General features: G+C 37.2%; 1 long non-coding RNA gene across 2 annotated transcripts; it reads right to left on the reverse strand.

Moving 5' to 3' along the window:
* Nucleotides 1-6,244: 6,244 nt before the first annotated feature.
* Nucleotides 6,245-12,169, reverse strand: LOC108714907. 2 transcript variants are annotated; one of them, XR_005961719.1, is made up of 5 exons: nt 10,442-10,773; nt 7,539-7,805; nt 7,113-7,190; nt 6,916-7,032; nt 6,245-6,630 (listed from the first exon to the last, which is right to left on the reverse strand). It is a non-coding gene; the product is annotated as an uncharacterized LOC108714907 (long non-coding RNA). The 2 variants fall into 2 exon arrangements; XR_005961718.1 differs by lacking the exon at nt 10,442-10,773 and adding an exon at nt 12,033-12,169 and having other exon boundaries at nt 6,246-6,630.
* Nucleotides 12,170-12,495: the final 326 nt, after the last annotated feature.

Genomic DNA, 12,495 nt, shown 5'->3' on the forward strand with positions numbered 1-12,495 from the left:
CTGGTTAGTTTTTGTTGTTAATTGTCCTACAGTATAATATCATGCTATACAACTCTGTAAAAACCTGCTACAGGTATGGGATCTGTTATTCAGAAACCCGTTATCCAGAATTATGGGAAGGCCATCTCCATTTTAATCAAATAATTCAAATGTTTGAAAATTTCCTTTTTCTCTGTAATAATAAAACAGTACATTACTTGATCCCAACCAAAATATAATTATTCCAAATCACAGAAAGTTTCCTTATCCGGAAAACCCCAGTTCCTAAGCATTTTGGATTACAGGTCCCATACCTTTTAGGGGCAAATGCATCAAGGGTCGAATATCGAGGGTTAATTAACCCTCGATATTCGACTGGGAATTAAAATCCTTCAACTTCGAATATCGAAGTCGAAGGATTTTGCACAAATAGTTTGATCGAACGATCGAAGGAATATCCTTCGACCAAAAAAAGTTAGCCAAGCCTATGGGGACCTGCTAACATTGACTTCGGTAGCTTTTAGGTGGCGAACTAGGGGGTCGAAGTTTTTTCTTAAAGAGACAGTACTTCAACTATCGAATGGTCGAATAGTCGAACGATTTTTGGTTCAAAATTCGAAGTTTTTTTTCTTCTATTCCTTCACTCGAACTTAATGAATGGGCCCCTTAGTGTAATAGAGTGCTTGAAGTAGGGTGGTCATAGATTTTAGATTATAATCCAAGTATTTTGACTACAGCCCCTTTATAACACGTGTACAGGGGTGTGCCATTCAGCCTATGAGTAAGTGCCCCAATAGGCACAAAACGGGTTAGGTTTTTATGTCCTAATAAATTTTCTAATTTTTTAATTCATTGCTTCCCTATTATTGGAGGTCCTCGCATCTTTTTTGCAATAGTGTTTTGGATTTGCACCCTGGGACTGGGGTGAACTGTGAGTAAATCCTCCATAACTAATTCAACAAATTTAGATTATGTATTTTTTGACTTATTGATTATTATTTCCTTGAGTAGTACCGTATATATACTCTTTTTATGTGGCATTAGCACAAACCTTGTTATTATATACATTATTTTGACTCCATTCCCAAAATACCACTTAATTCAATAATGTTTACCCTGATCAGATACAGCTACTGAACATCAATGACTTGGGGTATTTTAAAAATGTCAAGGATTTAGTTTTACAAACAACACACACAGAACATAAAACTATGTTAATAATTTTCTTATACAAAAACGGGCAAGCAGACTACACATATTAATAAGCACAAGTGCACTTGAACCAGCCTGTGTTTCTCATAATATACATCCTGAAATGGTAAAAAGCTGACATGCAAGAGAGATAAGTGATTCGTTTAAATGTCTAATAAACAAGAAAAGAAAAAAAGGTGACTGGCTCCCCAACATTCAAAGAGAGCTTCCACCAACCATTCCACCGATGCATGTCAGCATATTTTTGGTTAATCTCTACAGTAACCTGTATAAATATTACATTAGTAGTGTGCAGTATTTAATTTGAAGTGTACTGTCTTATACATAGTAACGGTACCTGTCCCATAACTGGAGTGGAAAATTGAAGTATTCAGGAGAAATTAAAAAAAAAAACACTTTGTTGAATATAACTAATAATCTTTAATTCTTTATTACTTAGTATTGTATTAACGCCTTATGTTACCTTACTGTTACTGTCTGACTTTTTTAACCACCTTTTGCCATTACTAGTGTTGCAGTATATATTTAACCACAAGATGGTGCCTTGATGGTGTACCTTGAATTTCAGGATTATAATATTGTACAAAGCATTCAGTTGCAATGTTGTCATTGTGTGTGTGTGTGTGTGTGTATATATATATATATATATATATATATATATATATATATATATATATATATATATATATATATATATTTGGATGCACAGGTGATGATTGAATAAATCGCGTGTTTCTAAATATGATGGAGTGCTAGTCCATTCTGAACTTTATACAATACTCTTGATTGAGCACCCACAATCAAAGCTGAGAGTAGAGTACGGGTACTTTCCAAACTACTATATATATATATATATATATATATATATATATATATATATATATATATATATATATATATATATATATAAAATCCCTCCAATGACGGCACTCCAGAATCAGTCACGCTTGAGTCAGTAGATATCGGTCATAAAGGTTTATTAAGGTGGACCAACGTTTCGATACCACACAGGTATCTTCGTCAGGGTGATACCTGTGTGGTATCGAAACGTTGGTCCACCTTAATAAACCTTTATGATCGATATCTACTGACTCAAGCGTGACTGATTCTGGAGTGCCGTCATTGGAGGGATTTTGTATGTGTTTACAGACTGACACCCGGCCCTTGCAGCAAAATATTTCTTTACAGCCAAACATCTTAGGGCAGAGACATAGGTGGAGATTTGGGGAGATTTAGTCGACCGGCGACAAATCACCTCTTCGGGCGACTAATCTCCCTGAACTGCCTTCCCACCGGCTAGAATATAAATCGCCGGCAGCATTTCACATTCCTCAAGAGGAAACTTCAGACGACTATGGAAAGGAATCACTCCACGTGCCATCCCGCCAGTGATTTCGATTGTAGCCGGCGGGAAGGCATTGCGAGGAGATTAGTCGCCCGAAGAAGAGGCGATTTGTCGCCGGGCAACTAATGTGTGTGCAATGTTTGTTATGATATCAATGCAGAAAAGGAGCAAGGTTGTGCAAAGTAACTAAAAAGTGGGTATTTATTGTCAGGGGGGGCAACAGGGCTCATGCCTTACCTATCTCCCACTGCTTGTGTAATATTGAATTTCTGGGCGATATCAAAACACTTGTATATGTTGACAGAAGTTTAGCAATCAACAGAAACTTCTTACGATAACATCTCTGTAGAGAAAGCTGGAGTTTCTATGGCAACACCCACCGTTTCTCAACCACAGCCAGTTGTCATTATATGCTTACTGTTTGAGAGCATTGCTAAGCTGTGAAATTCTGTTTAACCACTGCAGTTTCTGAATGATTATAACCCCTTCCTCTTGTATTGCTTAAAGGAGAAGGAAAGCCCCAGGGCGCAAAACCCCTCCCCCCTCCCCTGTGTTTCCCCCCCTCCCTCCTCCCCCCTGGCCTACCTGTCCCCCTGGGCAAATGCCCCTAACTTGTTACTCACCCCTCTGCGCAGGTCCTGTCCACGGAGTTCGCAGTCGCCATCTTCTCCCACGCGCGTCTTCTTCCTGCTCTGACCGGCGTCTTCTGGCGCATGCGCAGTAGGAACAGGTACCGGTACAGCTCTATTGCGCATGCGCCGAATGTCACGAAGTTTTCCGATTTCACTTCGTGACATTCGGCGCATGCGCAATAGAGCTGTACCGGTACCTGTTCCTACTGCGCATGCGCCAGAAGACGCAGGTCAGAGCAGGAAGAAGACGCGCGTGGGAGAAGATGGCGACTGCGAACTCCGTGGACAGGACCTGCGCAGAGGGGTGAGTAACAAGTTAGGGGCATTTGCCCAGGGGGACAGGTAGGCCAGGGGGGAGGAGGGAGGGGGGGCAACACAGGGGAGGGGGGAGGGGTTTTGCGCCCTGGGGCTTTCCTTCTCCTTTAAAGGGATACAGACACCAGAAATGTAACTTTTTTTTACATCTATCATAACATTATCTTTGCATGCTGTTTATCATTTTGCCAAAATATCATTGGCCTGATGCTTTTTCATTACCTATCTCATCCTCCATGTTCCTCTATGATGGGTCTGCCATATTTGTAAAGAAAAGATAATGGGTAGCACCTTCCACTGTTTGAGATATACAGTAGAAACAAGTTAGTGGTGTGCAGGGTCACAGAGAATATAGATAAATAGGAGAAAAAAAGTATGACCCATTGGTTGCACCTTCCCACAGACTAAAGGTGGCCATACACGGTCCGATAAAAGCTGCCGACAGACCGTGTCGGCAGCTTATTGGCCCGTGTATGGGGGCCCCCGACGGGCTTCCCCGATCGAGATCTGGCCGAAAGTCGGCCAGATCTCGATCGGATGGGTTTAAAAACCCCGTCGGATCGCGGCCGCATCTGTTAGTTGATGCGGTCCCGCGATCCGACCGTCCGTTTGTGAATGCTAGGATCCGATCGTTGGGCCCTAGGGCCCACGATCGGATCTGCCCGATATTGCCCACCTCAAGGTGGGCATATCGGAGGGAGATCCGCTCGTTTGGCGACATCGCCAAACGAGCGGATCTATCCGTGTATGGCCACCTTAAGTCTCAGATTTAGTCTGTGGGAAGGTGCAACCAATGGGTCATACTTTTTTTTTTTTCCTGGCTGCCATATTTGTGCATCAGTAGTCAGTTAGCATTAGGATATTTAATTGACAGGTTGAGAAGGGACAGTTACGATGGCAAAACAGTCAAGTTTAGGAACTATTGGTGAAAATCAATCAACATGACCTATAGGTAACTTTTAGGGGCAGATTTATCAAGGGTCGAATTTCGAGTTTATAGAAGTTCCTAAAAACTCCGATATACTCGAAAATCGAAGAAAAAAAAACATCCAATCAAAAAGTATTAAAAATTTAGAATTTTTGAAATTCGGGTGAATAGGATCGACCTGCAAACTCTAATCGAATTTGAATCGAAATTCGATTTGTTTTCTCACAAAAATAACACGTATTTAAAAGTCCACCAAACGACATCAAATTGATTGTAGGAGGTCCTCCATAGGCTAAAACACAAATTCAACAGCTTTTAGATGGCAAATAGTCGAATTTGAATTCTTAAAGGGACAGTATATAATACATTTTGGAAATTAGTGTCAGTATCATTATCACAGTATCAAGTAGTCCGATATATAATGATGTTTCACTTGAGCATATTTTTTTACACTCAAACTATTGGCAAAAGAACTAAATAATTGTCGCATAAATCTGAAGGGAATGAGGATGGGTCAATAAAACAGAGGATAAATGAAAAGTGCAGCTACATTTTAAGAAAAAGCAGAAACATTCCATTGTTCTAGAGCTGTGGAAGATACCATAACTTTGGGTAGTTTGTAGAAGTAACTGGATTGGGGCAAACATCTATCCAGTTCTTTCATAACCACCTTTGTAATGAATACTGTGAGAGAGACAACGGACATCAGACAATGGGCAAAACAAATATTAAACATGGGGAAAAGGTCAATGTAGCCGGCAGCAGTGCCATGATAACAAGAATCAAAGGTCTGTCTGTGCAGGCAAGGGTCAGGAGGGTCAAACATTTTTCTTCAACCTTTTTACCTGTGTAGGACATTCTCTACACCTCTACATTAGCAATTATAAACAAGAATATTGCACAACTGCAACTACAAGTGGTTATTTCACTGTAACTGCATCAATTTATTGTGATAGAAAGACTGATGCTGTTAGTTGAGTAGCAAGAGATGGGTAGCCATCTCTAACTCTCACCTATACTGTGATATTGGCAGGCATAGCCTGAATAATCAAGTTATTATATAAATAAATTGCTACAAATACAGTTTATAAATAATACGTCAATGTGCTGCAAAGTAATTTGTGAACAGTGACGGTAAGGAGTTTATGTTCTGTATTCCTTTGGTGATTTCTTCTGTCACTTCCTGCAATATGAGAGTTATTTGTTTTAAATATTCGTAGTGTAGGTACAGCAGAAATTATTTTCTTATAGCTTAACTTCGCAAGACTAAAACTAGACTGTAAGAAAGGTTTAATCTGGTTTTAGATTTCTACTGAGGTGAATGTAGACAGGATTGCTGGCAGCATATTTTGGAACTGGACAATAGTGATGTGCGTGTCGGGTTCTACCCAGCCGATATCTGCCCTTCCTCCACCTGTGCCTGCCCGAGCTTGACTTTCGGGTTCCTTTTATAGACCTGTGCCGACCCGCCGATGACATCACAAAAGGGGAGGGGCAGGCAGGCGCACGTCTATAAAAGTTGAAATGGAAGTCGAAAGCCAGCATTGTAAGGTCGCAGTTGGGGAGAGCAGGGAGAAGAGCTCAACCCGGACCCGCCCGCAACCCGGGAAGGGCGGTGCATGGTTTGCCCAAACACATGGGTATCGGGCCGGCCCGCAAATCACTACTGGACAAGTAGTTCTGCTGGCAGAGTAATAAGGAAACCAAGAACAGTAACCTTTAGGAAAATATTGGTTTAGGTGGAGGGGTTGGAGGAAAATCTGAAGCTGAGACAGGATTTACATTAAATAAAGTTCCTTTATGCAAAATAATCTCATGATCTCATAGACATAAAACTTGGTAAAAAAAGTTAATTTTAATAGATGATTGAAAGCACATTATTGCAAATTAGTATATGAATATATTAGCAGAAAATATAAACAGGGCATTAATTATTAACAAATTAGGAAATCATATCATTTATATATGCAGTATGTATACAGTATTTAAATAGTGAATTATAAGAACATTAGAAGAGACATGTATATAGCTGCATTAACAACAATAATGAACCAATGAAAATTCATATTATGCTCCGTTAAATCATTTCACAATTTAACATTTGTGCAGAATTTTTTAAGCTTCAAATAACTTCAAATAACTTCAAATAGCTTCAGATCACACAGGTTTTCTTCATTTGAGGAAAAGTCAAGGTTAAACTTTAGGCCCTGGTGAGGAATCTGCAAAGGGAAAGAAGTAAACATCAAAAAACCTTTGGCAACTAGTTTTAAAATATGTCATTCTTGTGACCCCTCGATCTAAAAACGTTTTAAACATTTGGACTAAAATGAAGGCCTAAACAAAAATGTGCTTCCTAAGATTTTTTCATGTAAAGTGCTTTATCTGCTGGTGTTAATTTGCTTGTACAAATGGAGTGAATATCCATAATAGGTTTAAGGTTTCTAGTGAACCAAAAGTGTTTTACCCAAGATATTGATTACGGCCCTATATGTGATGTTTCTTACCTTAAAAGAGAAAAAATTTTGCCGTCAGCAGAAGGTTAAAGGCCAGAGCTTTAGCAAATATCATCCTAACCCCCAGGACTGTCATGGACAACATATTCATTCTCTCAGAGCTTGTATCTGAAAATATCATCAATGCATTAAAAATATTCTTTGATAAACGCCATAAAGGAGCAGTTATAAATATTGATTTCACTGACCAGGGCTTTCTTCTGCAGTCCTTTTACACTCATTATAGAATCTAGAATCTAGTTTGCCTTCAGGAAGATCATCGGAATCTGTGATGAATAAATAAGAAATTCAGCTTCTTAGTAGTGCTTTACATTATCATTTTAATGGATTTAATAAGCTCACATAAGCTCTTTACAACTTCCTACAGTCTCTGTAGCCATTAATTCACATCAGCAGCAATCTCCATGTGGCTCGATGTAGTAAACAGCATTAACGGAAAAAGTGTACAATTACGAACATTATTGCATTTTAAAATGCACATTTTTATTCTAATGTTGGGATTTTCTATTTCTTTTGCATATTCCTAATTACATAATGCCCCATGTGTCTAAAGAAACTTATTCAACATGTTATTTATTGTAAGGCCAAAATAGTCATCTTTTCAGAGTAGGTACCTTTTGATATTTCTTTAATGTCACTTTCTGTCTCCAATTTCCCATCATGCTGGACTTTACATTGCACCTCTTTTTCATCTGATCTGTCCACGTATACCGCATTGTATTTTCCATCATGAGAAAGAACTGGGGTAACATCCCCCTTCTTAGAATTCATGTAGATTTCCACATCCTTGGGATAGAAATTCTTTACCAAACAGGCAGCAGGGGACAGACTCTTCTGAGGCCTGAGTACAAAAACTGAGGGGTGGGTGGACTCTTTCTCGCCTGGTGAAAGCAATACACAATAATGAATGCATTAGACATATAATGTTTTCTCATTACTATCCTCTTTTTAGACTTGAAATATTTAAGGTAAAATTAGATTTTTGGTAAAACTTGGTGATGTTGCCTTTAATTTCGAGACTATTATAGAATACAGTGTTTTTTATGTTTTTTAATGTTTGGTGTGATATAGGGGATATAATAATGCACAAAAAAACTATTTTTATTATTATTCATAGTTATGATATTAGGAACTGCTTGATTGTTATTGCATTATAGGGGCTACTGTACTTAAAGGAGTGGTTCACCTTTCAGTTAACTTTTAGTATGTTATAGAATGGCTAATGATAACCAATTTTTCAAGTGGATTTAAAGGGATCCTGTCATTGGAAAACATGTTTTTTCAAAACGCATCAGTTAATAGTGCTACTCCAGCAAACTTCTGCACTGAAATCCATTTCTCAAAAGAGCAAACAGATTTTTTTATATTCAATTTTGAAATCTGACATGGAGCTAGACATTTTGTCAATTTCCCAGCTGCCCCAAGTCATGTGACTTGTGCCTGCACTTTAGGAGAGAAATGCTTTCTGGCAGGCTGCTGTTTTTCCTTCTCAATATAACTGAATGTGTCTCAGTGAGAGATGGGTTTTTACTATTGAGTGTTGTTCTTAAATCTACCAGGCAGCTGTTATCTTGTGTTAGGGAGCTGTTATCTGGTTACCTTCCCATTGTTCTTTTGTTTGGTTGCTGGGGGGGGGGAAACGAGGGGGTGATAATCACTCCAACTTGCAGTACAGCAGTAAAGAGTGATTGAAGTTTATCAGAGCACAAGTCACATGACTTGGGGCAGCTGGGAAATTGACAATATGTCTAGCCCCATGTCAGATTTCAAAATTGAATATAAAAAAATCTGTTTGCTCTTTTGAGAAATGGATTTCAGTGCAGAATTCTGCTGGAGCAGCACTATTAACTGATTCATTTTGAAAAAATTTTTTTTCCCATAACAGTATCCCTTTAAATTTTTCTTTTGTATAGTTTTTTAATTATTTCCTTCTCCTTATGGCTCTTTCCAGCTTTCAAATAGGGGTCATTGACGGAAATCTAAAAATCAAATGCTCTGTAAGGCTTTTAATTACTCATGTCCAAAATAAGATGGAACTGAAAGAATATGGATCGGCTACACTAGACTGAGGTGAAAGAGTTGGTTAACTTTTAGGTTCACTTTTAGGGGCATATTTATTATGTTGAGAAAAACAAAATTCGCCGGAGAAAAACCTGTAAAAAGCTGTGTAAAATAAACAACAAATTTATCATGGTTTATGTAACTGGACACCATGTGAAAGCCAGATTTGCTGCCGTTATTTTACATTCCTTTTGGCGGAAGTCAAACACATAAAAAATCATATGTATTTTTTTAGCCTGGTGATGTGTGGATGTATTATTCTGCTGTTTATACACAGCATAATAAATATGCCTGTAGTATGTTAAATACTGGCTTATTCTAATCAACTTTTCAATTGGCCGTCATTTTCTCTTCTTTTTTTTTTGAGTTTTTGAATTATTTGCCTTCTTTTGCTGACTCCTAGCTTTCAAATGGGGGTCACTGACCCCATCTAAAAATCAAATGCTCTGCAAGGCTTTTAATTACTTATCTATCACTGCATGGTTGCTCAGGTGTTTATATTGCTGGAACTACAAAATGGACGAGCTAAATAGCTCAAAAACCACAAATAATGAAAAATGAAAATCAGTTGCAAATTGTCTCAACATATTACTCTCTACATAATATTAACAGCTAATTTAAAGGTGAAAAGCCCCTTTATTCTCTTATTGCTGGTTACATATTTACTACTAACTTGAACATCTTAGATACTTTCCTACAGACCAGAAGATAAAAACAAGTCCATGTTTCAGCAGTAGGCAAGGTGTTTGGCTTGCTGTGTATAGCTACATATTTTAATTACAAGTTGTAAATTAAACAACATTAAAGAAACCCCAGCTCATATGATCATTCTGCAATATGTTGGCACTTTCTAAACATAGTGGTTTAAAATATGGAATAATCTTTAAGGTTAGGAGGCTTCTTTACTGTGTTTTTGTAGTCTTGCTTAGGGAACATGGGTTTGCCTATGCAGTAAACTAGCTGTCTGTCGGAAATATATGTTAAAATATGTATATAACCAGACTTTTACTGTAAATCAATATTCAGTGACTATATGTATTTTTAAAGGGGAGATTACATGGTAACCACAGTCATTCTTCCTCAAAACAAAAGCCATTTATTTTTTATTTTTCTATTTTTGCTTTGAACTTCACAAGAAAGTTCAATAAGTAAGTATAACATTAAGATTAAGGAAAGAAACAAAAATGTGTTCAGAAGTGATTGCTATACTTTCAAAGCTTAATATATTTCAAATGCAGCCATAATGTTTAGAGATCCTAGGAAATAAAGACAGTTATGGGAGTTTCAAAACATTGTGAATAATATATTTCCATACACAACTGACTAACCAAAAAGTTCATCATTCAAGTACATTAAGGCATTGTTACATTTTAACAACATTGATTTCCTACTCACATTAACTGGAATTAAGTACAAGTCATCACAATTAACAGAAAAAGAGTTTATCTCTCCTTACCTGGTTCTACCGTCAGCTTGGTGCCAGCCCCAAAATTCAACGATCTTGTGTAGGTTGCACCAATATACACAGTGACTGACTGCTTTGTATAAAGTGACACAATTCTCAACTATAACATTTTAAGGTAAATAAAGCCCTAGGAAAATGTAAATGCTACTTACACAACACACTTAAATATATGTATGTTGCAATTTAAACCTAATGCATAATCAGATGGCTTCAGGAATTAACATACTGTAAGAACCATATTCAAATAATTTGATGATGATAGTACAGTATATAAACATTTTACATGCTTAAAATTTGTTATTGCAGATGCAGTAACATGAGGAACTCAGACTCAGCGCACAATGGAAAAGTCTGAGTTACAGCAAAGTGTGCATTCTGGTTATCCTGCCAGATACAATAGCAAGGAGCCTTCATGTGGTTGCAGAAAAACAATACATTCCCAGCTGCAGATTAGACCGTTATGCTCCAGGAAGTCTTGATAATGTAACTGCTGCTTAACTCTTTCCTTGCTTGACTTAAGTATATTTGTAAGTATATATATATATATATATATATATATATATATATATATATATATATATATATATATATATATATATATATATATATATGGGATCTATTCTCCAGAATGGTTGGGACCTTAGATTTTTTTGTAATTTGGAGCACCATACCATGTCAACTAAAAAAAATCGAACATTAAGGGGCAGATTTATCAAGGGTCGAATTTCTCAAAAACTCCCATCAACTCCCATAAACTTGAAATTCAAAGAAAAAAAAAGACCAATTGAAATTTATTTTAAAAAAAATCTATTTTTTGAAAAATGGGTGACTAGGATTGAGCTGCAAATTTGTTTTTGTTTTTTTTCAAAAAGTCCACCAAACAACTCCAAATTGATTGTAGGAGGTCCCCATGGGCTAAAACACCTGTTTGGCAGGTTTTAGATGGCGAATAGTTTAATCTGAATTCTTAAAGGGACAGTAAATGATAAATTTTAAAATTCGATTTTTTTTTAAATTTGAATCAAATTTGGACTATTCCCTAGTCGAATTACACTGAAATAAACTCAAAATATGAATTTAATAACTCAAATTTTCAATTTGACCCTTGATAAATCTGCCCATAAAATAAGGCAAATATGCAGCTTAGATACTATTGTGTTCAAGGTACTGTTTTATTTTGGAGAAGCAGAATTAAAAAAAACAGACATTTGTGCCTATAAAGGACTCTTTTTGGCTCTTTCCTACATTAATGCAGCACCAATGAGCATTGTTTACACCAAGGTCTCCAACATGGGGCCCCATAATTTAAGCCTTTGACCCACAATCAACCTTTTATCATACCCCTATGAACTAGTTTTATCCCCAAAAGTTTCTCTTTGTAGTTGCCCTGCTTATTAGATACCAGTACAACAGTTCTTCCTCTGAATGTAAATTTTGTATTTCCTAATCTTATAGTTTCCTTTCTCACAGCCCCTAGAGATCTTTTTAATTGCAATTTAGTACACTATATTTACATGTATTAATATATTATATATGCTTTTAATTTAGCAATGGATGTTTCTTGATTGGAATTGTCACTTACTTGGAAGTACTTTTAGGTGTGTTCCTTTTCCAAAAACAAGTTTGTCGGCAGCAGAACACCGTGAAATACACTAGTTCAAAAACTTGCTCCAGAATAGTATTTCAAAGAGGATATGGATTAACATAAAGGTGGGGCCAAGCACATACAGTACTAGAGAAATGCAGCTACCATCTGCTCATACAGTTAGCTCTTCCTTTTAGCTCTTCCTTTTAGAGCAGTGATCCCCAACCAGTGACTCATAAGCAACATGTTGCTCACCAAACCCCTGGATGTTGCTCCCAGTGGTCTCAAAGCCAGTGCTAAATTTTGAATTTCATACTTGGAGGCATGTTTTTGATGCAAAAATTACAGATGTACTGCCAAACAGAGCTTCCTGTGGGCTGCCTGTCCACATAGGGGCTACCAAATAGCCAATCACAGCCCTTATTTGGCATCCCCATGAACATTTTATTAAGCTTGTGTT

The sequence above is a fragment of the Xenopus laevis genome, chromosome 1L (assembly GCF_017654675.1).
Source record: "Xenopus laevis strain J_2021 chromosome 1L, Xenopus_laevis_v10.1, whole genome shotgun sequence".
Lineage (NCBI taxonomy): Eukaryota > Metazoa > Chordata > Amphibia > Anura > Pipidae > Xenopus > Xenopus laevis.